General features: G+C 39.9%; 1 protein-coding gene and 1 long non-coding RNA gene across 5 annotated transcripts in view; one reads left to right on the top strand and one right to left on the bottom strand.

Moving 5' to 3' along the window:
• Positions 1 to 1835: 1835 nt before the first annotated feature.
• LOC139573583 (uncharacterized) lies at positions 1836 to 12683 on the bottom strand. Its single transcript, XR_011674626.1, has 2 exons — positions 12512 to 12683; positions 1836 to 2341 (listed from the first exon to the last, which is right to left on the bottom strand). It is a non-coding gene; the product is annotated as an uncharacterized lncRNA (long non-coding RNA).
• Positions 12684 to 12708: 25 nt separating this feature from the next.
• Positions 12709 to 27505, top strand: part of sgsm3 (small G protein signaling modulator 3) — a 44478-nt gene continuing 29681 nt past the window's right edge. For 3 of the 4 annotated variants that reach the window (XM_071397161.1, XM_071397170.1, XM_071397151.1), the window contains exon 1: positions 12753 to 12906. The gene's annotated coding sequence lies outside the window, so the exon portion shown is untranslated. Of the gene's footprint in view, positions 12907 to 27505 lie in introns of all 4 variants that reach the window. The other variant, XM_071397179.1, reaches the window with a different exon arrangement.

Below are 27505 nucleotides of genomic sequence, written 5' to 3'. Positions count from 1 at the left end.
CTCTTGAGTCATTTGTTCAGCTGCATGATTACCCCCCCCCCTCCTCCAGGGAACGAAAACCCTCAAAACTGAACTAATAGAACAGATTGAACAGTAAATGCTATAATCTACAGGCAGAGGATGGATGAAGTTATTCTGGTCATATTTTGTGGTTGTTCTGCAGACTGGATAACACACTTGTATGACATACACACACGTGAAAAGATAAATGCACACACACACGAACGAATGTGAGTGCACAGACCCATGCATACACACACACACACACACACACACACACACACACACACACACACACACACACACACACACACACACACACACACACACACACACACACACACACACACACACACACACACACACACACACACACACACACACACACACACACACACACACACACAGAGAAAAGGGGTGAGGAGGAGAGGGGGAGAGAGAATTACATCACACACATCTAGGATTTATGTTCTCCACAGACACATAATGTAAGGAATGGAGGCACTGAGCTGTAAAGCTCCCTGAAGGCTATGATAATCACTTGGTAATGGGATGGTTCAGAGGTTGGTAACACAGCCTGACCCAGCCACTAACCCAGGGCCAAATTTAAGTCAAGTCTGGAGAACAAATATTACAACAAAACAAAACATATTTTGATTTATTGTGGTGTTAAGTTGCCTTTTGCTTTAACCAGTCAGCCCTTTTTATGAAAATATGAATTCAAAAATACATTCATGCTGGGCAAGAAGAATTATGTTTTGATTTAATTGAGTATCCCATTTTTAGCTTAGAAACCCTACTGTTTCTGCACAAAGTCATACTGCTGCATTGAATTATTCCAGACTGTTCGGCAAGATACACACATGCAGAAACAAATACACAGGCTATAGAAACGCAGTTACCAAGATTGAATGAAGAAACACTCTGTGGTGTTGACAGAACTAAGGGTCTGGGGGTTGAAGCAATATAGCCGAAGCACTGAACTGCTTCTCACCTCAATATCCACTATTATATCAGCAATACAGTTCAGTCCCAGCACATGGCATGATAAACATGAATTATAGAGACATATGATGGATCATTAATGATGACGGATCGGTTGCTACAGCTGTTACCATAGTGACCTGATGTGGCAACCGGACTGGAGAGTGTCTCTGGCTATCTGTTGGTCTCTCTCTCTCTCCCTCTCTCTCTTTACCTCTCTCCCTCTCTCTCTCACTTTACCTCTCGCTCTGTCTCTTTTGGTTCCTCTCTCCCTCTCATCATTCTCCGCCTGCCTATCTGTCTCTGTCCTGAACCTTACTCTCTTTCTCTCTGTAAATCTCCGCAGTTGTATATCACTCCACACCATCTCCCTTTCCTTCTCTTGTCTCCTTCTCTCAATCATTTTCTCTCTCCCTTTTTATTTTGTGCCTGTCTGTCACTCCTTGCACTCCCTCTCTTACATGTGCAACCCCTACCCTTTCTTATGCTCCTTCCCTTCTCTCCTGCTCCCCTCCATCCCGGTCTCTCCCCTCGCTCTCCTTTATCCAACTCTCTCTCTCCTTTATCCCACTCTCTCTCTCTCTCTCTCTCTCTCTCTCTCTCTCTCTCTCTCTCTCTCTCTCTCTCTCATTCTCTCTCTCTCTCATTCTCTCTCATTCTCTCTCTCTCTCCCTCTCTCTCTCTCTCACAGCTCAGTGTCTCTACACACCAGTACAGAACAAGCTCTGAGAACTGAGAGAAAGAAAAAAAGAGAGATAGAGAGGGATTTGACTTACATGAGCCTGTTAAAGTAAAATAGATACCCCCCCACCCCCAGAGATCAACCAGCATCAAAAGCCATCACCATTTAAAACACTGTAACATTGCTTTATTTGAACATGTTTTACCTCTTTTACAATACAGACTTGGTGAAATAAACATGCTGTTATACTAGCCACTTGCCCTGCCTTGTGTAGCCCCGGGGGCAACCTGCTACAATTGGAGTCCAAGACAGAAACACCCAACAGCCTCAGACCTTCCTTGTCCAAACACCAAGTCAACCACTAAGCAGCATCATAGAACCACAGCATCTTACAGCAGCCCCTTACATTCAGCCTTCATACCAAAGGAGAGGGTCTTCAGAGTGGGGCAACAGAAGCATTAAAGGCCCCTGGAGACTGGAGCTAGCATTGCCTGCATGTGAATGATGTAACGTGGCCTCCAGGCAAGACTTCATCATGCATGTTACACAACTCCAAACTATTTGTCCCTCCTGGGATCTGGTCTCTGGGCTTGGTGGGGGGGTCCAGTTGATATGTGAAATCATTAGCTTATGATGTCCTGTCTATGGACATCTTCAATGGTTCTGTGCTGGTTTCTGTGGAGTGAAGATCAAAGATAAAGATACACAGTGAACAGTGTTGAAGCCGAAAGTTTACATACACTGAGCCAAATACATTTCAACTCAGTTTTTCACAATTCCTGACATTTAATCCTCGTAAAAAATACCCTGTCTTAGGTCAGTTAGGATCACCACTTTATTTTAAGAATGTGAAATGTCAGAATAATAGTAGAGAGAATTATTTATTTCAGCTTTTATTTCTTTCATCACATTCCCAGTGGGTCAGAATTTTACATACACTCAATTAGTATTTGGTAGCATTGCCTTTAAATTGTTTAACTTGGGTCAAACGTTTCGGGTATCCTTCCACAAGCTTCCCACAATAAGTTGGGTGATTTTTGGCCCATTCCTCCTGACAGAGCTGGTGTAAGTGAGTCAGGTTTGTTGGCCTCCTTGCTCGCACACGCTTTTTCAGTTCTGCCACAAATTTTCTATAGGATTGAGGTCAGGGCGTTGTGATGGCCACTCCAATACCTTGACTTTGTTGACCTTAAGCCATTTTGCCACAACATGATGCTGCCACCCCCGTGCTTCACAGTTGGGATGGTGTTCTTCGGCTTGCAAGCCTCCCCCTTTTTCTTCCAAACATAATGATGGTCATTATGGCCAAAATGTTTTATTTTGTTTCATCAGACCAGAGGACATTTCTCCAAAAAGTACAATCTGGTGGTTGAAAAACGAGTGGTTGAAAAACGAGTTCTAATGACTCCAACCTAAGTGTATGTAAACTTCTGACTTCAACTGTATACACAAACATACACACGCACAAATTTACACACACACACACACACACACACACACACCACACACACAACCACTACACACAACCTAATAATCTCTCTTTCTCAACTACAGCACACAGACTCACAGATTCTTCACACATTTCCTCATTTATCCAAAGGCGCTCTCTTCTGTCCAATAAAATAACTGCATGACTGCAGCGAATTGAATCTGTGAGAGAACTGAACACTAAGATGTTCTTCTCCCCTCTGTTATTTCATGTGAAAATAACCTGCTGATTCATCCTAATGAATGTGATCTATTATGACCATGGTCAATATGACCGTAATCAATATGACCATGGTCAGTGTCACTGTGCGTGTCCCCACAGCCCTCTCACGTCCACAAGTTGACATGGTACCCTGCACATCGACTCTGTACAAGTAGACCATGTTATTTTTTACTCGTTATTGTTATTTGTTATTCCTCGTGTCTATTTCTCATTTAAAAAAAAAAAGATATACAGTAAATCTTTAACTCTGCATTGTTGGAACAGGTAAGCTTTTCACTCTACACCTCTTGTTTACGAAGCATGTGACAAATACATTTAGATTTGTTCTATTAGAATGGAAAATATCCCAAAACAAACCCTGTGAACCCTGTCAGCCTGACTCTTCCTCGCCTCTCTCCCCCTCTCTCTAGCACCGCCGTCTTCCCCTCTCTGACGTCATAGCAACTGCAGTCGAATAGAACATGGAGCAGAGCAGAACATCATACATCTCTCCATCTGTCTGGGGGCTAGTTATGGACAAAGGGGGATCAGAGAACGGAATGAGGAGGGGGAGGAGGAGGAGAGGTGTGTACTAAACTCAGGCTCTACAGAGCACGTCATAGAGACGCTAGAATAATATTCCCTATAATCTGTCTTTAAACAGACGCTGCTACCAGGCTCTGTATAAGTTCCCCTGAGAAGAAGTAAAGTTATTCTATCAGTCACATTTCTATGTCTGACTCACCCCACCACTGCTGCAGAGGACCAAACATGAACCTGCAACAGGGCCAGCTAATAGACAGACCAACTTCATAGAAACATGTCAGAGAAAGAGAGAGAGAGGGAGAGAGAGGGACAGAGGGGGAGAGAGGATATATGGGGACGGGGAAGAAGAGTGAGAGAAAGAAAGGTTGGAAATAGAGAGGAAGAGAAGGAATGAAAAGGGAGAAGGGAGGGGAGGAATGGAGAAAGAAGGGAAGAGAGCGACGCCAGAGTGAGGGAGAGAGAGAGAGAGAAAGAGAGAAAGAGAGAGAGGAGGGAGGTGCAGGTGGAGAGAAAGCTAAGTGATTAGCATTCCAAAGGGATTGGCTGCTGACTCAGGAGACTGTGCAACGCTGCTCTTTCGCAGCCACACACATTCATATCCTTATCCATGCGTATGCACATATATACATTAACAATTACAATGTGTAAACAAACATGGACCTGCACATTTACAATCCAGCAAATCCTTTACAAATGACACACTCTCTTCATCATACTTTGTTTCATTTATTTACAGGACTCCCTCCCACCCTCAAACACAGATAACCACTGCTAGATTCATACACACCTACATGAAAATCCACACGTGCACAGACGCATGCAGGCACACACACACACTAACTCACACACACTCAATCACTCACGCATGCACAAATGCACTCACACACACACACACACCAATAACCAATGCTATATTCAGCTGGAGGTACAGAGATGAAATACGACCTCCCACTGTGCAGATTTTCCAGCCGTATCATTAAAACATATATAAAGGTTGTGCCTGGAACTTCCATGACAGAATAAACTGCTGATAGGGCCATTTGGCTTCTAAACCCCTCTTGACGCCTTCCATTTCCTGACAGATATGTAAAACACCAAAACACTTCCTGAAAATACAGATAGAAATGTAATGAATAGAGATTACATGATTCCTTACTCTACATATGCGCTTTGAGAATATTTTCTCTAATGAAAAGTTCTTCACAAGTTAAATAAATGATTATTATTATTTTCGAGAGGCAAGTCAACTTTCCATAAAGACCAGCAAGGGACCACTAGGGAACATTGTGAATGTCCTGAGGACATCCCCAACCTGGTCTTAGAGCATTTCCTATTATTTTGGATGTAAATCCGAGATGTTCTATTGAGTAAGATATGTTACGTTTAGTATGATATGTATTCATTTGTGGATGTCCATCTCCCATTTTGCATGATATGTTGATGAATTACAATTTGTATTATACGTTATGAATTTGCAAATTGTACAAAATATTACCGCTTTGCAAAACGTACAATGTTACAAATGTGCGTGCTATGTAAGATACACAGTGGCTACCCGTCATTCAGCCCCACCTTTTTAGTCTGTTATTTTGGCATTAATACGAGTCACATATCAAAAAATAAAATAATAATTGAGTTAATAAAGCCCCATACAAACTTGGTCTCTTTTTTACTTTCTTGAATAAGTGAGCTCCAAAATGCTGGTATTTCAGCCTAGCTCAGTGTTTTCTGTGGAGGTGGGGCAGCCAGCGGAGAATACGGAGTGTAGGGGTTGGTAATGTTCTCTAGTTGCGCCGTGATTGGCTTAGTATTCTGTCACTCACGGGGACACTACTTCACCGCAAAAACTAAGGGTAGAGCTTGAAAATGTAAGCCCCTTGGGTGCTGCCATAGAATTACATTAGAAGTGTCCATCCAAGAAGGCTCAATGTCATTGGCCACAGATAAAATGATGTCAAATCACGTTATATCTACAGTAGCTTTGATTGAACTGATCATGTCAACATCATACATTCAAAATCTTAGCTAGCAAGCTAGCAGTCATCATGAATCAAGTCGACAATCTACTGGCAAATGCTTTCTAATCCTTGTCATATGAAGAGAAATAATTAAGAGAAATTATAGATAAAATGTATCGGTGCTCATCGGCCATTGAACATAAACATTACACAACAAGTTGGAAATCGGAAATTCAACAATGAGTGGTTTGGAAGGAATTAGTGGTAAACTGCAAGCATTGCAAAACAATCACTACCCTGCTATTCAGTGGAGTGGGTGTGTGGTTCCAAGTCTCGGTTTAAGGGTCTCTTTTCCAAGTTTAAAAGGATAAACATTCAATATTGGCCATGCTGTCAATCCGGCATGACTTCTTACACGATCAAAACAACTGGAAACTTAGAACTGGGAAATCTGACTTCAGTGAGCTCAAGACAACTGGGAACTCAGAAAAAAACTAGCTCTGACTGGGAAAATACGTTTTGAGCGGTTATCCAACTCGGAATTGCAAGTCGGGAACTCGGGCCTCTTTCCAGAGATCAAAACAACTGGATCTGAAGATCACTGACGTTATCATGATTCAACCTTATTTTTTCAGAGTTCCCAGTTGTCTTGAAAGCACCATAAATTCAGAGAATGACAGACTTTGATGACAAACTTTGATGACAAAATTTGCCCACAAAGGATCGCCTCGCCACTTTCCTGTTCAAGTGAACACGGCACAACAAGGTGAGTCCAAAAATGTATTGTATGTTGCTGCATAAATGATGTAATATGCAAGGAAGATATGTATACTGTAACTAAGAAGGTAATACTAAGTGTATGTTGTGTAGTATCCCATGTAATAATGTAATCATTTGGTCCCTTTTCCCCCTCTTAATTTCACATACAGCTCTGACTTGGTGGTGCACATGTAGCCTATAGCCTGTTTTAGAGAAGTATAATCATTGAATATTGTAAGAGCTTTCATTGTCTGCTTATATGCCCCCTTTATTTATCCTATGGTTCTGACTTCATATACAGGGAGTATACTGTAAGAACGGCCCATGTTCTGAATTCTGTCGCTGTACATTTTAAAGTGCTGAACAAATAGTTATGATGACAACGTCCATCCTAGCTCGCTCATTAATGTCTTCATCAAAATTACGGATTGCCTCTTATCTGCTCATCATCTTCTTATGCCATAGTTTCTACATCTCAATTTCCAGTAGAAACCACATTAGTTTAAGCAAGTCAGCCATATCAGCTATGTTTTTTTAAAAGGCCGTAAATGACGCTGAATGAAATGAGTCGCTGCCAGACAAGGCTCCGCTGATAGCCAGGTGTAGCAGTGGTAAGGTGTTGGGACTGCTGTTGGGACTTTGCTATTGGGGCAGCTTTATGTAGGACCTAACAGTTTGTGGGCACCGTTTGTCACCGTTATAGTGCAATTAATGTATTGTTTAGTGTTGTGTTGTGTAGTGAGGTGGCTTTGCTGGCACGCATCTAAAAAAAAATGTTTTGTTTGCCCCACCAAGTCAGAAGTTTACATACACCTTAGCCAAATACATTTAAACTCAGTTTTCCACAATTCCTGACATTTAATCCAAGTAAAAATTCCCTGTCTTAGGTCAGTTAGGATCACCACTTTATTTTAAGAATGTGAAATGTCAGAATAATAGTACCGAGAATTATTTATTTCAGCTATTATTTCTTTCATCACATTCCCAGTGGGTCAGAATTGTACATACACTCAATTAGTATTTAGGAGCATTGCCTTTCAATTGTTTAACTTGAGTCAAACGTTTCCGGTAGCCTTTCACAAGCTTCCCACAATAAATTGGGTGAATTTTGGCCCATTCCTCCTGACAGAGCTGGTGTAACTGAGTCTGGTTTGAAGGCCTCCATGCTCGCACACGCTTTTTCAGTTCTGCCCACAAATGTTCTATGAGATTGAGGTCAGGGCTTTGTGATGGCCACTCCAATGCCTTGACTTTGTTGTCTTTAAGCCATTTTAACATAACTTTGGAAGTATGCTTGGGGTCATTGTCCATTTGGAAGACCCATTTGCAAGCACTCCAGCAGGTATATCTCTCTGGTTACCCCCAAAACCAATTCCTCCTTTGGCTGCCTCTCCTTCCAGTTCTCTGCTGCCAATGACTGGAACGAACTACAAAAATCTCTGAAACTGGAAACACTTATCTCCCTCATTAGCTTTAAGCACCAGCTGTCATAGCAGCTCACAGATTACTGCACCTGTACATAGCCCATCTATAATTTAGCCCAAACAACTACCTCTTCCCCTACTGTATTTTCTACTTTGCACATTCTTCCACTGCAAATCTACCATTCCAGTGTTTTACTTGCTATATTGTATTTACTTCGCCACCATGGCCTTTTTTTGCCTTTACCTTCCTTATCTCACCTCATTTGCTCACATTGTATATAGACTTATTTTTCTACTGTATTGACTGTATGTTTGTTTTACTCCATGTGTAACTCTGTGTTGTTGTGTGTGTCGAACTGCTTTGCTTTATCTGGCCAGGTTGCAATTGTAAATGAGAACTTGTTCTCAACTTGCCTACCTGATTAAATAAAGGTTAAATAAAATAAAAAAATGTGGAACCAAGCTTTAACTGCCTGACTGATGTCTTGAGATGTTACTTCAATATATCCACACAATTTTCCATCCACATGATGCCATCTATTTTGTAAAGTGCACCAGTCCCTCCTGCAGCAAAGCACCCGCACAACATGATGCTGCCACCCCCGTGCTTCACAGTTGGGATGGTGTTCTTCGGCTTGCAAGCCTCCACTTTTTTCCTCCAAACATAACAATGGTAATTTTGGCCAAACAGTTCTATTTTTGTTTCATCAGACCAGACCATTTCTCCAAAAAGTGTGATCTTTGTCCCCATGTGCAGTTGCAAACCGTAGTCTGGCTTTTTTATGGCGGTTTTGGAGCAGTGGCTTCTTCCTTGCTGAGTGGCCTTTCAGGTTATGTCGATATAGGACTCGTTTTACTGTGAATATAGATACTTTTGTACCCATTTCCTCCAGCATCTTCACAAGGTCCTTTGCTGTTGTTCTGGGATAGATTTGCACTTTTCACACCAAAGTACATTCATCTCTAGGCGACAGACCGCGTCTCCTTCCTGAGCGGTATGACGGCTGCGTGGTCCCATGGTGTTTATACTTGCATACGATTGTTTATACAGATGAACGTGGTACATTCAGGCGTTTGGAAAAAGGATGAACCAAACTTGTGGAGGTCAACTATTTTTTGCTGAGGTCTTGGCTCATTTCTTTTGATTTTCCCATGATGTCAAGCAAAGAGGCACTGAGTTTGAAGGTAGGCCTTGAAATACATCCACAGGTATACCTCCAATTGACTCAAATGATGTCAATTAGCCTATCAGAAGCTTCTAAAGCCATGACATCATTTTCTGGAATTTTCCAAGCTGTTTGAAGGCACAGTCAACTTAGTGTATGTAAACTTCTGACCCACTGGAATTGTGATACAGTGAATTATAATTGAAATAATTTGTCTGTAAACAATTGTTGGAAAAATTACTTGTGTCATGCACAAAGTAGATGTCCTAACCGACTTGCCAAAACTATAGTTTGTTAACAAGAAATGTGTAAAGTGGTTGAAAAATTAGTTTTAATGACACCAAACTAAGTGTATGTAAACTTCCGACTTCAACTGTACATGCTAAAATTGCCACTGATAATACAGTATGTTATGAATTCTAGCTATGTGGCTAATGTTAGATAGCTGGCTAACGTTAGCTAGGCTATGGGTTAGGATTAGGGGATAAGGTAAGTGTTAAGTTAGGAGTTAGGTAAAAGGGTTAAGGTTATCTATAAGGGTTAAGGTTAGGATTAGGGGACGGGTTAGCTAACATGCTAAGTAGTTGCAACATAGCAAAAAAGTAGGAAGTAGTTGAAAATGTATTAATTAGCTAAAATGCTAAAGTTGTCTATGATGAGATTTGAACTCACAACCATTGGGTTGCTAGACATTTGAGACTTTTGCTTTTGCCTTAAGTAACCATCTGTCTTATGTAACCATACCAACATAACATATTATCAGTGGTGTAAAGTACTTAAGTACTACTTAAGTAGTTTTTGTGTGTATCTGTACTTTACTTTACTATTTATATTTTTGACAACTTTTACTTTTACTCCACTACATTCCAAAAGAAAATAATGTACATTTTACTCCTTACATTTTCCCTGACACCCAAAAGCACTCGTTACATTTTGAGTGCTTAGCAGGACAGGGAAATTCACACATTTATCAAGAGAACATCCCTGGTCATCTCTACTGCATCTGATCTGGCAGACTCACTAAACACAAATGCTTTCGTTTGTAAATTATGCCTGAGTGTTGAACTGTGCCCCTGGCTATCCGTAATTTAAAACAACTAGAAAATCATGTCGTCTGGTTTGCTTATCTTAAGGGATTTTAAATTACTTATACTTTTGATACTTAAGTACATTTAAAAACAAATAATTTTAGACTTTTACTCCAGTGGTATTTTACCAGGTGACTTTTACTTTTTTATTGAGTCATTTTCTTTTAAGGTATCTTTACTCTTACGAGTAAAGTATGAAAATGTGGTACTTTTTCCACCACTGCATATTATAAAACAATTTATATCTAGCGTGTTGCGTCTAGTCTATGAGACCAGGCTGACGTCCGCGGTCCCAAGGTCTATTCTACACGATATTTACATCTGAAGGAGGGCTTGTTCGCCTCCAGGCTCCCCTTGTTCAGCTCTAATACCTGCCAACACATTATGAAGTTCTATTCTGAGGCTGTCCCTTACCGTGATGAACCATAGAGAGTTACGTCTTTGAGGGCAGGCTGCCAGATCTGGCATTGACATGCAGGGGGGGGAATATAGGGACGGGCGACACCGTGTGGTGATGAAGATAAGTGCATTATTGAAATATGTTATAAATCCAGCTCTAGCCACAGGTTTATTTTATTTTATTTATTTTTATGTAACCTTTATTTAACTAGGCAAGTCAGTTAAGAACAACTTCGTAGTTACAATAACGGCCTCCCAGAAGGCAAAAGTCTTCCTGCGGAGACGGGGTTGTGATTAAAAATAAAACATAAAATAAAAATATAGGACAAAACACACATCAAGACAAGAAAGACACCACAACTCTACATAAAGAGAAACCTAAGACAACAACATAGCATGGCAGCAACACATGAAAACACAGCATGGTAGCAGCACAACATGGCAGCAGCACAACATGGTAGCAGCACAAAACATGGTCCCAACATTATTGGGCACAGACAAGAGCACAAAGGGCAAGGTAGAGACGACAATACATCACGCGAAGCAGCCACAACTGTCAGTAAGAGTGACCATGATTGACTCTTTGAATGAAGAGATTGAGATAAAATGGTCCAGTTTGAGTGTTTTTTCCAGCTCGTTCCAGTCGCTACCTACAGCGAACTGAAAAGAGGAGTGACCCAGGGATGTGTGTGCTTTGGGGACCTTTAACAGAATGTGACTGGCACAACTCCTGTTGTATGTGGAGGATGAGGGCTTCAGTAGGTATCTCAGATGGAGGGAGTGAGGCCTAAGAGGGTTTTATAAATAAGCATCAACCAGTGGGTCTTGCGACGAGTATACAGAGATGAAAGGTTTCCATAGAAGCAGTTTACGCTTCTCCTAAATCTCAAGCAAATCAAATCTAATTTGATTGGTCGAATACACATATTTAGCTGATTTTATTGCGGGTGTAGCGAAATGCTTGTGTTCCTAGCTCCAACAGTGCCGTAATATCTAACAATACACAGCAATACACACAAATCTAAAAAAGCAATAAAATGGAATTAAGAAATATAGAAATATTAGGACGAGCAATGTCTGAGTCCAGAGTATGTATGTATGTATGTATGTATGTATGTATGTATGTATGTATGTATGTATGTATGTATGTATGTATGTATGTATGTATGTATGCCTGTATGTATGTATACCTTTATATATATATATATATATATATATATATATATATATATATATATATATATATATATGGACAGTATATGGATAGAATATGTAGTATATCTGAAGAATACGTAGGATAGAATAGTATATGTACAGCAATAGTAAAATAAGGATAGGCCTTGAGTAGAATACAGTATGTAAACATTATTAAAGTGACTAGTGTTCCATGTCTGTGCACAAGGTAAGTACACGCACGCACACACACACACACACACACACACACACCCTCTCTCTTCCCACTCTTGTGCTCCCATTGTTTATTCTATGTCAAGGGCCAGGCACTCTGTCTGACCACAGCTGAGAATTACACAAACAATAGATGAATAGGAGAGTGCTAGAGGGAGAAATAAGGGGGAGTGGTGGAGAAAAGGAAAGAGGGAGGGGTATATATATCTGAACAACCTTATCAATCAGCCATTATCTTTCATCCATCCAATAGTTAGCTAATCACTCACTGGTAATGGGCTGTATTTGCCATTGCAAGGTCAGTGGATTGACAGGCAAAGAGCAATCCGCTAATGCGTCTGTTTACATTGAGCAGATGTCAGAGAATGTCTGAACAGGAAATTCAAAGCCTATTCTTTCGATACTCACTTTATTTCTCTCAAATATCGATATTCTTCATCTTTAAATTTATTCATATATGTTCTTGGTCTGAATCACTTTCAAAGTATACATTATATAATTTAAATAAAGAAATTGATCCATATTCATTCATATCAATCCACACTCCACGTCATTAATCGAGTCCAAGGCGGAAGGATATGGAGACAGATTACGTTACGTACTGTAGTTCCGGGATCTGGGACTACTTTTCACATTGGAGAACACTGGAGAAGCGCAGTGATACCAAAGAGAAACGCACCGCAAACAGGTGCATGACGCAAAACAGAGAACCCTAGTAGTAGCAGATTTGGCTATTTTTACAACTAAGAAACACCGTCGGAAAACATTGGACATCCTTTGTAATTGTACAGAATGACAATAAGGTAAGACACTAGCTATTGTAATGTAGTCACTGACACTGCACTTGTTGTAGCCAGAGCCATATTTAACATATGGTTAGCTACCTATTAGTTCGCCAGTTAGGTAACAGTAGCGTTGTTATCAAGCAAGCTAGAACTGTAATTTACCAGCCAGGCTTCATGCATGTTCATTGAATCAATCATGATTGGCAATGTAGCTAGCTAGCATGTTCTGAACAGCAAATTAGTAAACTGAAGTTTAGCTTGTTAGGTAGCCAATACAATTACGAATCAAATAATATGTTCATGTCAAGTGATGACGAACGGTAAAGGTTTCCATCCATCCAAGTCGTGACATATGGTTGGACTGTTGGCATCAATATAATGTGTTGCTGCTACAATGGAATATGATCATGTTATTTACAACCGAAAAATGAAAGTTAACTAACGTTAGTATGGTGAGTTCATTGATGGTGATTGGTGCCATGGCATGGATGATGGTGCTTACTACGTTTTTCCACACATGCGTAGTGTACACTTGTACACCTTTTGTAGACCCGCGGATATTTTATTTTTAATTTTGAAATCATTTTGATTATTTTTAGGAACTCAGTTGGTCTCAACTTACTGAGTTAAAATAGTAGAAACACAAGGTGCATTTTCAAAATGTGGTTGTGCGTCAGTAGTTTTCTCTTATGGCTGTCACAGATGGTCACACAATTAGCCTATGTCAGCAAAACTTTTTAGATTGGTATATTAGTCTACCCAGCTATCTAAACTTGTTGTAATCATGGTCAAATGAGCGACCAGGGGCCCTTATTCATATATCACTCAGATATCATATTAACTGCAAACATTTCTCTACATCCAATGGCAACATGTGTAGAATTGCAGGAAATTAGCTGAAAAACGGCTAGTGTTTAGTGGTGGGTAGTCAACTCCAAAATAATCGATTCCTTGACTATCTGCCCCCCTCTATCTGCTCCATTCTCTGACATCTGCTCCTCTTGGAATCAACTCCTAAGATTCAGTATTTTTGCAAAGGTGGAAACTATTTGCCATAGTCTACTTCGAGAACACAAACTCTTGCATCTTTCACAGCAAAGAAAGAGCCAGCTAGCAAGGGAGAGAGTGATGGGCGGGAGCACAGCCAAGCACAGGTAGGTGTGTCGGCCACTAGGCTGACAGCCAGAACCGTGCATCAGTAATCAGAAGATGTAGTCTATCGCAATGCTCTATTTTGCCATTTCTTGTCTTGCAATGTCTCGCGCAAATTCATTAAAGTAGGGGCTGAGTAGGCTGAGCTATTCTACACTAAACATACCGAAGACCAAACACACACTAGCAATTTTCATAGCGAAGAGAAAGAGTAACAGGCAAGCCAGCAAGGGACAGAGAGGATCGGGGCCGACAGTCAGAACCATGTGCATAGGTTATATTTTGGTAATCTGTATCTAGCAATATCTTGTCTATTAATGCCTCGTAAATTCATCATCTGTATATTCAAGTATAGAGTGGGTATTGTTAAGCAGGACACCTGGCAAAGTGGGAGACTTAAGCTTTGTAATGGATATCCTATAAATGTGTACGATAACAATCAATGCCTGTGTGTTATTGAGAAAGTATGTGACTGATTAAAAAATTGGTTCAATGGGCATCATTGTGTGCGTGGCATCCCGTGTAATGACATGTCTCTAGAGGCATAATGGTAAGTCAAATGACATAGGGTTTCTGAGGTAATTGATGTTAAGGTTCTATTGTTTTTTCCGCTAAGAAAGGATATTCATTACATATTTTGTAATGGGATGTAAATCTAAGTGACTGTGCGCAGCCTTGATAGGCCCCATGGTGGACCCCACCTTTTTAGAATAGTGACATTTTGACAGTATCCCTTTCACCTACTGTCAAACTGGGACACTCCTCTAGGCCATGTTAATGCAGACAAAATATTTAGGTGGATTATGAAACGCATGTTTTGTTAACAGAAATCAATTTTCTAAATGGGACCAAATGTTTAATTTAATTTTCCTCAAATCTGCTAACCTGCTAGCCTTATCAGCGTAGAATGCGCCACGTCATTCCATGGGGTCCATCAAGGCTGCACACAGCAGAAATATCACAGAAGTATTCTTGCTCCTACACATCACCTAATCCTTTTAAAGGCTAAGTTGATGAGCAAAGGGGCAGCATCATGCTCATGTCCGTCCTCTAGAATGCAAATGCAGTCTTCCTAGTAGGACTCAGCAATAATGAGGTGGTGTGTGTGCATCCGTTTCAGCGTATTTTGGAGTTGAGCAAGAGGCGACTCCAACCACAGGAGTCGCGCACCACTACTAGTGCTTAGGGATTTAACCGAAGTGTCGGTTGTTTTTCCGTTTTTAAACAACTAGCTAATTATTTGAAATCCTTTTTGTTTCTTTTCTGTCAATGTACTGCAGTTTCTGTAGAGAAATCGGATCATGTCTGAAATGTACGATGTTTTAGTTTCCAACTGGCCAATGTTCTACATAGTTTAGTGCAGAAAACATGATAATTAACTACATTGACCTATAATTCATTGCGCGGCTACTTGTCCGTTCTGTTTCTTTTATGCCTGCTACGTAAGCTACAGATGAATGCAGGATCAAGAGGGGATACACGGAGAGCAGTTGCTTTGAGGTATTGATATTCAGCAGTCATAAGTCTGCCTTATTTACTCTGAACTACTAAAATAGTGTTTTTTGTCAGACAGCGTAGGCAGCAGCTCTATAGAGATGATGACTTGGAATGAAATGATAGTAACCAAATAAAACAAATGTAATGTACACAACTGAAATATTAAAGTAATGTGAATAACTGATGGTTAATAAGTGAGAAGCAGTCACTACCATCGTGGGAATTGTATTAATTGTTTTATTCTGTTACAGCATTCAACCCGCGTAATGCGTAGTGCGTTTAATTTAACAAAAAATCCGCCCCTGGCAAAATGAGTAGAATTGCATGACATTTGTAATATAACCCAAAATATTTTGTTTGCTGTCAGGGTGGGGGGCGCTAAAAGTTTTGCTTGCACGGTGGATGGGGAGGGCCCAAGACAATGTCACATAGGGCCCCAAAAGGCAGACCCCTGAGCCATGAACAAAGTTGCCCTTCCCTCGGTCAGGTGCTTGAAGGGGTGTAATTTTCATCCTTATTAGATGTTTAAAGTGGTGTGCATTACTTTACTGACACCGTTAAGTATTGATTTAGGTCGTCATACATGGCTCTGTTTTGTTATTGGTGTCTGGTCTGAGTGCCTAGGATGGTTGTATTAAGCCTATACAATGCAGCAACAATAAAAAATAACAAGTCTCAGTCTTCTGTACGTTGCTCCAGTGTGTTGGAGACATCTACACATTTCAATACTGAAATGAATGGAACCATCTTACTGGCTCCACCACACACTCTGCCTTTAACACCTGTTGGTTAAAGACCACAGTGTGACTGATGCTGTTGCATACTGTGTTCGTTTGGATCAGAGGCAGAGCCTGTTTCCTCAGTAGGGAGTGATGTGATGACATTTAAGCTCCTTGGAAGGCTGTGGAGTTATGGAGCTTTCCCCAGAATAGTATTTGGGATTTCAGAGAAAGTGTCATTTCTCGTTACCGTGTCACACATATATAGGTGTGGGAACCTGTGACACAAACAGAGGCGTGTATGCCTCTGTTTGTGTGTGCGGTGCCAGCATGCCAAAGAGAATGGGGCCTGCTGATTATAATTTAGCTGTTGAGCAGAGTGGTGCTCGTGGCAGCTAGTCTCTTGCATTGTGTGTGTGTGTGTGTGTGTGTGTGTGTCCAATGATATAGCCTGCTGTGACTCACCATTTGCTGACGTGACTGTCTGGCTCTGAGGGGACCTGCTGAAGGGAGAGCCAGGGAGTAAGGGGATGGATTAAGGATTTTGAGCAGAGAACAGGTCACTTTCACCAGAGTCTGCAGCAGCAGAGAGGGAGAGGGCCCATCACAGCACTTCATTTAACTTCTTATGGCTGGGTGGCAGTATTGAGTAGCTTGGATGAAAAGGTGCCCAGAGTAAACTGCCTGCTACTCAGGCTCAGAGGCTAAGATATGCATATTATTAGTAGATTTGGATAGAAAACACTCTGACGTTTCTAAAACTGTTTGAATGATGTCTGTGAGAACCTGAGAAAAAATCCAACCAGGAAGTGGGAAATCTGAGGTTTGTAGGTTTGCCTATCCAATATACAGTGGGATATTGGTCATATTGCACTTCCTAAGGCTTCCACTAGATGTCAACAGTCTTTAGAACCTTGTTTGATGCTTCTACTGTGAATAATGAGGGAAGGAGAGCTCTTTGAGTCGGGTGTCTGGCACGAGCTGACATGCACGTGAGAGTGACCTGCTTTCCATTGCATTTCTGAAGACAAAGGAATTCTCCGGTTGAAACATTATTGAAGATTTATGTTAAAAACATCCTAAAGATTGATTCTATACATCGTTTGACATGTTTCTACAAACTGTAATGGAATTGTTTGACTTTGTCTGACCTGTGCGTCATGAATGTGGATTACTGGCCTGAACGCGCGAACAAAATGAAGGTATTTGGAAATAAATGATGAACTATATCGAACAAAACAAACATTTATGGTGGAACTGGGATTCCTGGGAGTGCATTCTGATGAAGATCATCAAAGGTAGCGAATATTTATAATGCTATTTCTGACTTCTGTTGACTCCAAAACATGGCAGATATCTTTATGGCTTATTTGGGCTCTGAGCGCTGTACTCAGATTATAGCATGGTGTGCTTTTTCCGTTATTTAAAAAAAAATCTGACAGAGGTTGCATTAAGGAGAAGTTTATCTAAAGTTCCATGTTTAATACTTGTATCTTTTATCAATATTTATTATGAGTATTTCTGTAAATTGATGTGGCTCTCTGCAAAATCACCAGATGTTTTGGAGGCAAAACATTACTGAACATAACGCGCCAATGTAAACTAAGATTTTTGGATATAAATATGAACTTTACCGAACAAAACATACATGTATTGTGTAACATGAAGTCCTATAAGTGTCATCTGATGAAGATCATCAAAGGTTAGTGATTAATTTTATCTCTATTTCTGCTTTTTGTGACTCCTCTCTTTGGCTGGAAGAATGGCTGGGTTTTTTGTGACTAGGTGCAGACCTAACATAATCGTTTGGTGTGCTTTCGTCGTAAAGCCTTTTTGAAATCGGACACTGTGGTGGGATTAACAACAAGTTTATCTTTAAAATGGTGTGAAATACTTGTATGTCTGAGGAATTTTAATTATGAGATTTCTGTTGTTTTGAATTTGGTGCCCTGCACTTTCACTGGCTGTTGTCATATCGATCCCGTTAACGGGATCTCAGCCGCAAGAAGTTGGCATTGGGCCAGTAACTGAAAGGCAGCTGGTTCGAATCCCAGAGCCGACTAGGTGGGGTTAAATGGGAAAAAATCTGTGTCTTCCCTTGAGCTAGGCACTTATCCAGAGCAACTTACAGGAGCAATTAGGGTTAAGAGCATCTGCTAAATGACTCGAATGTCAAATTTAGCTGCCATTTAATAATAATAAATAAATAAAAATGTTTTGTATAGCACCTTTCAATACAAGCAACAGTGCTTCACATCATAAAACAACATAAAATATACATACTAACAAAAGATACAAGATGGATAATTAAAATCATGCATTAAACACATTGTTATAAAAATGTCTTCAGCAGGGATTTAAAAAGGCACTGAATCTGCAAGCCAGATCTCCTGCTCTGGTGACTCAGAGGGCTCACACACACAGGGCACTCCCAGCCCACACAGCAGGATCTTCATTGTGTAAAGTGTAGGTAAACACAGGATAGCCTCGCCTTAAAATATGTCCATCCATCTCTCTTTATCTTGCTTTCTTCCAGAATTGTCTTTAAGAATGTAGAAAAGGGATACATTTGCGCTATAAATGTGTAATACCAATCCAACAAATGACTGTGTAGCCTACTTGTTGCCCTGTACCCCCGAATCAGGAGAAACACAAGGACTAGTCTAGGACTGCTCTGGCCAGCCTCCAAACCACCAATTAATTTCTCAAGACCCAAATATCCTCTTCATATGCTGATACTTACTGTCTGGATGAATGACTGCTTTGTTGCCATGGTGGTTGGCCTGATATGCTTGGCTGGCTGGCTTTAACTATTATGCTAATGTAGTCTGTTTATGAGGAGGTGATGGTGGGGCTGTTTACTGTGAATGAATGGTCTCTAGGAAGTTGTATCAGAAGAGCGAGCCTCCTGCTGTTTAATAATTTCAAGGTGGTCGTGTTGTTGCCGCAACGTTTGATTTCCGACAGTGTCTGTTTCCATGAAGCTGTCGTCGGTTACCATGGTATAGTTGCCGGGAGTGATTGTCACAGTTCAGCAAGCTAAACAGGTTTGTAAAAGGTCTCCTGGTGTCGTAAAATGCATCTGGAAAACTTAAAGGTGAGCATGTGTGCTTTTTTATTTTTCTGTGTGACCTGTCCCCACATCACTTCCGGTCAACAAGTCTCTGACTGTAGCTGATTACAACTTCAATAGGCTAAGTACTGTTAGTTACCATGGACACTGTGTTACTAGGGCCCAGGGGCGCTGTAATGTGTTTTTGTCATAGTGATTAGAGAACATGACTTGTTGGCTCAAAGGAATGGCAAACAAACATCTTCTAGGCTACACAGCTCATAAGACTTGAGTGAGTTTTCCTCCCAACCCAAGATTAAGAGACGACACTGTCTCCGGGGGAAACGGTCTCCATGGGTAACCAACTAGGTATTCTTTTGGCCTGTGATTAAGTTACTGCGATTGTCTGTGTAGCTCTGTTTTTACTCGCTATGATATGAGTCTGGGTATGAACTGATAGGGTCACTACTGTGTGTGATTTGTGTGTTATTGAGTGGGGATTTTCTACTGACTGCATTGGCTGTATAAGGGTTTCTCTTTCACTCACTCACTCATATGATTTTAGGCTTCATTATTCATTCACCAGATAGACTAATGCCTGCTGATTTGTCCTTGCAAACACACATACAAACATACACAAGCATGGGTCATTCTCACACAACTGAAATTTGAACCAATTTTTTTTGTTATTTTTCATGACATTTCCTCTTGGAGCACTGGGATATCTATATCATAATTCATTATTATTATTATTATTAGGATACATTTGACCCCAATTTCCACAACTACCAATGCAAAAATATTCATTATTGCAACAGTTTTCAAAGTCCCAAAAAGTTGTAAGCAAATCTATTTCTAATATTTTGTAACATTGCTCTCCTAATGACAAGTCCTGAGTTAAACATCACACTGAAAATAAAAATATTTCAAATTTAACTTTTTTGTAATTTCTCATTACAGTAACACAAGGTTTTTTGTCATAATCACTTATGTATACAGTGTGTTATTTATGAGTTGTATTTATGCACATACAGTGGGGCAAAAAAGTATTGTCAGCCACCAATTGTGCAAGTTCTCCCACTTAAAAAGATGAGAGAGGCCTGTAATTTTCATCATAGGTACAACTATGACAGACAAAATGAGAATTTTTTTCCCAGAAAATCACATTGTAGGATTTTTAATGAATTTATTTGCAAATTATGGTGGAAATAAGTATTTGGTCAATAACAAAAGTTTCTCAATACTTTGTTATATACCCTTTGTTGGCAATGACAGAGGTCAAATGTTTTCTGTAAGTCTTCACAAGGTTTTCACACACTGTTGCTGGTATTTTGGCCCATTCCTCCATGCAGATCTCCTCTAGAGCAGTGATGTTTTGGGGCTGTTGCTGGGCAACATGGACTTTCAACTCCCTCCAAAGATTTTCTATGGGGTTGAGATCTGGAGACTGGCTAGGCCACTCCAGGACCTTGAAATGCTTCTTACGAAGCCACTCCTTCGTTGCCCGGGTGGTGTGTTTGGGATCATTGTCACTCAAAATCTCACGATACATGGCCCCATTCATTCTTTCCTTTACATGGATCAGTCGTCCTGGTCCCTTTGCAGAAAAACAGCCCCAAAGCATGATGTTTCCACCCCCATGCTTCACAGTAGGTATGGTGTTCTTTGGATGCAACTCAGCATTCTTTGTCCTCCAAACACGACGAGTTGAGTTTTTACCAAAAAGTTATATTTTGGTTTCATCTGACCATATGACATTCTCCCAATCTTCTTCTGGATCATCCAAATGCTCTCTAGCAAACTTCAGACGGGCCTGGACATGTACTGGCTTAAGCAGGGGGACACGTCTGGCACTGCAGGATTTGAGTCCCTGGCGGCGTAGTGTGTTACTGATGGTAGGCTTTGTTACTTTGGTCCCAGCTCTCTGCAGGTCATTCACTAGGTCCCCCCGTGTGGTTCTGGGATTTTTGCTCACCATTCTTGTGATCATTTTGACCCCACAGGGTGAGATCTTGCGTGGAGCCCCAGATCGAGGGAGATTATCAGTGGTCTTGTATGTCTTCCATTTCCTAATAATTGCTCCCACAGTTGATTTCTTCAAACCAAGCTGCTAACCTATTGCAGATTCAGTCTTCCCAGCCTGGTGCAGGTCTACAATTTTGTTTCTGGTGTCCTTTGACAGCTCTTTGGTCTTGGCCATAGTGGAGTTTGGAGTGTGACTGTTTGAGGTTGTGGACAGGTGTCTTTTATACTGATAACAAGTTCAAACAGGTGCCATTAATACAGGTAACGAGTGGAGGACAGAGGAGCCTCTTAAAGAAGACGTTACAGGTCTGTGAGAGCCAGAACTCTTGCTTGTTTGTAGGTGACCAAATACTTATTTTCCACCATAATTTGCAAATAAATTCATTAAAAATCGTACAATGTGATTTTTCTGGATTTTTTTCACTCATTTTGTCTGTCATAGTTGAAGTGTACCTATGATGAAAATTACAGGCCTCATCTTTTTAAGTGGGAGAACTTGCACAATTGGTGGCTGACTAAATACTTTTTTGCCCCACTGTATATCTGGATGAAGATTAAGACAAAATTGCTTAAAGTATACATTTTATTTTTTCTAATCTCATTATCGGTGCATTACGGTAATGATACGCAGGTTACGGAGATGAGACTACATGTTTCGGTAGTGAATAGTTTAACTGTATTGATTTCTATCAGAGATTCAGTAACTCAACAAATCATCAAATGTCATTTGTTAATCCCAAATTACTTGCATAAAACTAAAATCACTGATCGTAATGCAATTTACTAAAACACCCTTTATTTCAGAGTTGTAAGTACTGTAATTGTATGCATGTATTTCAAAAGTGGACTTAAAAGTAACAGTGACTTTACAGGTAATATTGGTGTATTAAGATGTGGATATTTGTGACCCACCATCTGGATTCGGTCCTATGGAGAAACATTTTGAAATGTTAACATTTTTTTTATTGGGATAAAAGTAGAGACTCTGAGGCTGAACAATGGTATATGATACCCTTTGTTCCTCAACTGCAGTGTAAGTAATTCTGCTTTGAAAGTTAAACTTGTAACCCCACTTTTGAGAAAATTGCCCTTTTTAGTGTTTCGGTACACTTACTGGAGAGCTCTTCTTTGTCTACACCCATTCAGCATCATTCACATCCTCTTAAGCCTTAGCCCCACCCGTCACTTTAATGATTCACATGTGAGGCCATGTGCGAAACAGAGTAGTGTAGTAAACAACCAAAGATTTCAAGACTAAAAGTAGTAGCCTACAATAAGGAAACTCCAGGTAAAAATATACTGTCTTGGCCTGTATCCTCATCTGACTTTGGTGCATGTCATGTTCATCACATTACCATCTAGCAAACACACACTATATAAAATTGAAGTTTATTTGTCACATACAGAAGGTGGAAACGATACAGTGATATGGTTACTTGCATATTTGTATAGTAACAATATCAAAAACAGAAACTGTCCCAAAAAGTATTTTATAATAATTAGATAATGCTTACTCAGACTAGAGGTTGACCGATTTATGATTTTTCAACGCCGAAACTGATTTATTTGAGGACCAAAAAAAGCCGATACCGATTAATCGGTCGATTTTAAATTATTATTTAAAAATATATATATATTTGTAATAATGACAATTACAACAATACTGAATGAACAATGAACACTTTTTTATTTTAACTTAATATAATACATAAAATCAATTTAGTCTCAAGTAAATAATGAAACATGGTCAATTTGGTTTAAATAATGCAAAAACAGTGTTGGAGAAGAAAATAAAGTGCAATATGTGCCATGTAAAAAAGCTAACGTTTAAGTTCCTTGCTCAGAACATGAGAAAGCTGGTGGTTCCGTTTAACATGAGTCTTCAATATTCCCAGGTAAGAAGTTTTTAGGTTGTAGTTATTATAGGACTTTTTCTCTCTCTGCCATTTTGTAGTTCATATACCTTTGACTATTAGAACATCCAATAGGTACTTGAGTATTGCCAGCCTAATCTCGGTCATAAACAGCGCAATGCTTGAAGCATTGCGAAGAGCTGTTTGAATGAATGCTTACGAGCCTGTTGCTGCCTACCACCGCTCAGTCAGACTGCTCTATCAAATCATAGACTTAATTTAAAATATAATAACACACACAAATATGAGCCTTAGGTCATTAATATGGTCAAATCCGGAAACAAAACGTTTATTTAAGTGAAATACGGAACCGTTCCGTATTTTATCTAACGGGTGGCATCCATAAGTCTAAATATTGCTGTTACATTGGACAACCTTCAATGTTATGTCATAATTACGTAAAATTCTGGCAAATTAGTTCGCAACGAGCCAGGAGGCCCAAACTGTTGCATATACCCTGACTCTGCATGCAATGAACGCAAGAGAAGTGACACAATTTCCTTAGTTTAACCTGTTATGGCTGCAGCCCGACGTCAGCCCGACGCCGGTACACCTATGACAACATCCAGCTCAAGTGCAGGGCGCGAAATTCAAAATCTATTTTTTTTTAATATTTAACTTTCACACATTAACAAGTCCAATACAGCATTTGAAAGATAAACATCTTGTCAATCCAGCCAACATGGACGTTTTTTAAATGTTTTACAGAGAAAACACCACATATATTTATGTTAGCTCACCACCAAATAAAAAAGGAGGACAGACATTTTTCACAGCACAAGTAGGATGCAAGTAGCATGCACAAGCCAACCTAACTAACCTAGAACCAACCTAAATAACCTTGAAAAAACTACCTCAGATGACAGTCCTATAACATGTTACACAAATCTGTTTTGTTCAAAAAATGTGCATATTTTAGCTATAAATCAGTTTTACATTACTGCTACCATCATAGCTACAGTCAGAAATCGCACGGGAGTAGCCAGAGAAAATACAGACACCAACGTCAACTACTAATTACACATCATAAAACATTTCAGAGAAATATATGGTGGATAGCTAATGAAAGAGAAAGATCTTGTGAATAGAGACAATATTTCCGATTTTTGAAGTGTTTTACAGCGAAAACACAATATATCGTCATATTAGCTTACTACAATAGCTAACATCACAACAGCATTGACTCAAGGCAAACGGTAGCATAGCACAGTTCGACAGATATATGAAAAAGCATCCCAAATTGGGTCCTTATCTTTGTTGATCTTCCATCAGAATGTTCTCCAAGCGGTCCTTTGTTCAGAAATGTCTTTATTTCGATCCAGAACGAACAATTTCCCTCTTGAATTAGCAAGCACACTGGCAGTGCGACGCTAACCTCTCCATCTTGAAAAAATTCTTGCGTCGCATCACGTCTAAAGTCCAGAATACATTTCAATAATATAATTAAACTATATTGAAATAACATACTTTAGGATGATATTGTGACATGTATCAAATAAAATCGAAGCCAGAGATCATATTCACCTTTACAGAGTGTTTTCCAGGAGCCGAGTCCAGGTCCTACTTCGCGCCCAGAAAGAAAAATAAACTGCGCAACACTCACTCCAAGAGGTTGTGTTCAATCCCAGGACGAGATAATCAAGTGATTTCTTCTCTCACTTCCGCATGAGACCCAGAGGAAGGCGTATGACGTGTTTCTACAGTCCTAAGTGACATGCCCTTTTATAGACAAGGGCTTGAAAAGCGACATCGATTTTGGAAATCTCACTTCCGGATAGGAAATGGGCTGTAAAAATAGTTCTGTTCCACTTAGAGAAATAATTAAAACGGGTTTAGAAACTAGAGACTGTTTTCTATCCAATAGTAATAATAATATGCATATTGTAAGAGCAAAAATTGATTAAGAGGCCGTTTGAAAATTTGCACATATTTTCCAGTTTTTCAATACGCCCCCTGCAGCCATAACAAGTTAATATTGCCTGCTAACATGAATTTCTTTTATATCAATATGCATGTTTAAAAAAATATACTTCTGTGTATTGATTTTAAGGGATGCATTAATGTTTATGGTTAGGTACATTCGTGCAACGATTGTGCTTTTTTCGCAAATGCGCTTTTGTTAAAGCATCCCCCGTTTGGCGAAGTTGGCTGTCTTTGTTAGGAAGAAATGGTCTTCACACAGTTCGCAACGAGCCAGGCGGCCCAAACTGCTGCATATACCCTGGCTCTGTTGCACAAAACGCAAGAGAAGTGACACAATTTCCCTAGTTAAAATACATTTGTTAGCAGGCAATATTAACTAAATATGCAGGTTTAAAAATACATACTTGTGTTTTGATTTTAAGAAAGGCGTTGATGTTCATGGTTAGGTACACATTGGTGCAACGATTGTGCTTTTTTCGCGAATGCGCTTGTTAAATCACCCGTTTGGCGAAGTAGGCTGTGATTCAATGATAAATTAACAGGCACCGCATCGATTATATGCAACGCAGGACAAGCTAGTTAAACTAGTAACATCATCAACCATGTGTAGTTAACTAGTGATTATGTTAAGATTGATTGTTTTTTTATAAGATATGTTTAATGCTAGCTAGCACCTTACCTGGGCTCCTTGCTGCACTCGCATAACAGGTATGGAGTGCAATGTGTCCTCGTGGAGTGCAATGTAATCGGCCATAATCGGTGTCCAAAAATGCAGATTACCGATTGTTATGAAAACTTGAAATCGGCCCTAATTAATCGGCCATTCAGATTAATCGGTCGACCTCTAACCCAGACACACTTGTCTAAATTGATTGGTCATGTGAAAGAAATGCTGTAACCACCCCCAGCCACATATAGGTAAGTGGATGGGTCACTATTGTCTAGACATGTGAAGTTGAAGTCAGAAGTTTACAAACACCTTAACCAAATACGTTTTAAAGTGAGTTTTTCACTATTCCTGACATTTAATCCAAGTTATAATTTAGTTTTAGGTCAGGATCACCACTTTATTTTAAGAATCTGAAATGTCAGAATAATAGTAGTGAAAATGATTTATTTCAGCTTTTATTTCTTTCATCACATTCCCAGTGGATCAGAAATTTACGTACACTCAATTAGTATTTGGTAGCATTGCCTTTAAATTGTTTAACTTGGTTCAAACATTTCGGGTAGCCTTCCACAAGCTTCCCACAATAAGTTGGGTGAATTTTGGCCCATTCCTGCTGACAGAGCTGCTGTAACTGAGTCAGGTTTGTAGGCCTCCTTGCTCACACATGCTTTTTCAGTTCTGCCCACAAATTGTCTATGGGATTGAGGTCAGGGCTTTGATGGCCACTCCAATACCTTGACTTTGTTGTCCTTAAGCCATTTTGCCACAACTTTGGAAGTATGTTTGGGGTCATTGTCCATTTGGAAGATCCATTTGCGACCAAGCTTTAACTTCTTTACTGATGTTTTGAGATGTTGCTTCAATATATCCACGTAATTTTCCCTCATGATGCCATCTATTTTGTGAAGGGAACCAGTCCCTCCTGCGGAAAAGCACCAAGGATGAACCAGACTTGTGGAGGCCTACAATTTTTTTCTGAGGTCTTGGCTGATTTCTTTTGATTTTCCCATGATGTCAAGGGAAATCAAGAGGCAATGAGTTTGAAGGTGGCCTTGAAATACATCCACAGGTACACCTCCATTTGACTCAAATTATGTCAATTAGCCTATCAGAAGCTTCTAAAGCCATGACATAATATTCTGGAATTTTCCAAGCTTTTTAAAGGCACAGTCAACTTAGTGTATGTAAACTTCTGACCCACTGGAATTGTGATACAGTGAAATAATCTGTAAACAATTGTTGGAAAAATGACTTGTCATGCACAAAGTAGTTTTCCTAACCGACTTGGCAAAACAACTATAGTTTGTTAACAAGAAATTTGTGGAGTGGTTGAAAAACGAGTTTTAATGACTCCAACCTTAGTGTATGTAAACTTCCGACTTCAACTGTACATACAGTGGGGAGAACAAGTATTTGATACACTGCCGATTTTGCAGGTTTTCCTACTTACAAAGCATGTAGAGGTCTGTCATTTTTATCATAGGTACACTTCAACTGTGAGAGACGGAATCTAAAACAAAAATCCAGAAAATCACATTGTATGATTTTTAAGTAATTCATTTGCATTTTATTGCATGACATAAGTATTTGATCACCTACCAACCAGTAAGAATTCCAGCTCTCACAGACCTGTTAGTTTTACTTTAAGAAGCCCTCCTGTTCTCCA

Source organism: Salvelinus alpinus, chromosome 1 (genome assembly GCF_045679555.1).
Source record: "Salvelinus alpinus chromosome 1, SLU_Salpinus.1, whole genome shotgun sequence".
Lineage (NCBI taxonomy): Eukaryota > Metazoa > Chordata > Actinopteri > Salmoniformes > Salmonidae > Salvelinus > Salvelinus alpinus.
The sequence above is the reverse complement of the archived record's forward strand: the minus strand, read 5'-3'. Positions and strand labels throughout refer to the sequence as shown.